The sequence below is a fragment of the Panthera uncia genome, unplaced genomic scaffold, assembly GCF_023721935.1.
Source record: "Panthera uncia isolate 11264 unplaced genomic scaffold, Puncia_PCG_1.0 HiC_scaffold_587, whole genome shotgun sequence".
In the NCBI taxonomy this organism is placed as follows: domain Eukaryota; kingdom Metazoa; phylum Chordata; class Mammalia; order Carnivora; family Felidae; genus Panthera; species Panthera uncia.
The window spans coordinates 18,978-21,382 of record NW_026059745.1 but is presented as its reverse complement, the minus strand read 5'-3'; the positions used below and the strand labels follow the sequence as shown (position 1 = coordinate 21,382).

The 2,405-nt window shown below is 42.8% G+C and overlaps 1 non-coding gene across 1 annotated transcript; it reads right to left on the bottom strand.

Moving 5' to 3' along the window:
- Window positions 1–1,687: 1,687 nt before the first annotated feature.
- LOC125918235 (U6 spliceosomal RNA) lies at window positions 1,688–1,790 on the bottom strand. The gene has a single exon (XR_007456405.1). It is a non-coding gene; the product is annotated as a U6 spliceosomal RNA (small nuclear RNA).
- Between the last annotated feature and the right edge of the window lie 615 nt (window positions 1,791–2,405).

The window sequence follows — 2,405 nt, the reverse complement described above, 5'->3', positions numbered from 1 at the left end:
TTTTCAACGTTTTTTATTTATTTTTGGGACAGAGAGAGACAGAGCATGAATGGGGGAGGGGCAGAGAGAGGGGGAGACACAGAATCGGAAACAGGCTCCAGGCTCCGAGCCATCAGCCCAGAGCGGGGCTCGAACTCACGGACCGCGAGATCGTGACCTGAGCTGAAGTCGGACGCTTAACCGACTGCGCCACCCAGGCGCCCCAGGAGATGACCACTCTTGAGGAGAAGGCCATGTGAAGACAGGCAGAGGTTGCTGTGAGTAGTGATTTAAAAGATTTTCTCCTTTCTCCTAGAAGTTTTGTGGCTTAGCCACATATTTAGGCTTCTGGTCTATTATGAGTTGATTTTCATTTTTATACAGCATTTTCTGTCTGGGTGACTCCTGAGTGAGACCTTTCCTTTAACTTTTTGAAACATGTGGCTGAAGCTATTTGTCATTAGTTCCTTTTAAAATTTAAAAATATCAACAAAATGAAGCATGCACATGGTTAGAAGATCAAATTGTAGTGAAAAATGTCCACCCCAACTGTCCCCACGCTCAGCCACGCTCTCAAGAGGCAACCACTTTTTAAAATGTTCCCCCTTTGTTCTTCTGGAATAAAACGTGTCTAAATAATATCATGCCCCTATTTCCTCATTTATCAACCTGAAACTGCAATTACGATCTCCTATTTTGAAAATATTTCGTATATATATTTCCCTGTTTTTCTATTTGAATTACCCACTTTCCCTGGGTTATTTTTCTAGGAGTTCCTGGTTTACGCTCAGCAATAACCCCATATAGTTTCATGCACCTGCATTGTTAATATCTGCCATTGGTATCTTAGCTCTCACTGAACAGAGCCTGAATTTTGATGTAATGAGAGCCATTGTTTTTGTTTGTTTGTTTTTTAATGGTTTGTGCTTTTGTTTGAGGACTTTTCAGCACTCTCTGCTCTCTGTTGATTTCCGGTCTCTTTCACACTGAAGTCTTTAATCTATTTAGAGTCTGCCCCCATGTCTGGGATTAGGTAGCGGTGCAATTTATCTTTCTTCTTCTGTATTCTGTAGTCCCATGTCATTCTCTAAGCAGTCTGTTGTTTACCCATTAATTCATTCATTAATTTTTTAAAAATACTTATTTTGAGAGAGAGAAAGGGAGGAAGAGAGAAAGGGGAGAGGGAGAGAGAGAGAGAATCCCAAGCATTCTCTGTGCTGTCAGGCGCAGAGCCCTATGCAGGGTTCGAATGCACAAACTCTGCGATCATGACCTGAGTGAGCTGAAGCCAAGAGTCGCACACTTAACCGACTGAGCCACCTAGGCGCCTCCCCCCCGTTAATTTATTTTTATACTTTATCTTCTATTAAGTCTCATACAAACATGCCGGTCAGTCTCCAATTTGTCATTTTCCCTTGTCTGTCCTTCTGCCCTTGTGTTGGTTTCGGTATGGCTTTATTAAAACACCCTTGGGGCGCCTGGGTGGCTCAGTCGGTTGAGCATCCGACTTCAGCTCAGGTCATGATCTCACTGTCCATGAGTTCGAGCCCCCGTCGGGCTCTGGGCTGACAGCTCGGAGCCTGGAGCCTGCTTCGGATTCTATGTCTCCCTCTCTCTCTGCCCCTCCCTCCCTCATGCTCTGTCTCTGTCTCTCTCTGTCTCTCTCTCTCTCTCCGTCAAAAATACATAAACAGTAAAAAATTTTTTTAACAATATGATATACTTCACAAATTTTCATGTCATATCCTTGCACAGGGGTGATGCTAATCTTCTGTGTATCATTTCAATTTTAGTGTATGGTCTGGAAAACTTGCTGAAGTCCTGTATGTGTTCTAATACAGTTGCCCCTTGAACAACATGGGTTTGAACTACATGGGTCCGCTTGTATGTAGATTTTTTTCTTATGATTTTCCTAATAACGTTTTCTCTAGCTTACTTTATGGTCAAAATGCAGTATATGATACCCATAATATACAAAATATGTGTTCATCAACTACGTTATCAATAAGGTTTCTGGTCAGTGGTAAGCTATTAGTAGTTAAATTTCTGGGGAGTCCAAAGTTGTATGGGGATTTTGTACTACGTGGGTGTCAGTGTCTCTAACCCTCATGTTGTTCAAGAGTCAACTGTAGTTTGGGGCACGTGGGTGGCTCAGTCGGTTAAGCATCTGACTTTGGCTCAGATCATGATCTCACGGTTCATGGGTTCAAGCCCTGCATGGGTCTCTGTGCTGATGGCTCAGAGCCTGGAGCCTGCTTCGAAATCTGTGTCTCCCTCTCTCTCTGCCCCTCCTCTGCTCGTGCTCTGTCTCTCTCAAAAATAAATAATCGTTAAAAAAAAAAGTCAACTGTAGTTTGATGGTTCTTCTGATTTTTCTAGGTAGATGTTCATTATACCTCTTATTTCCTTTTCTTTTGTTACGGCAT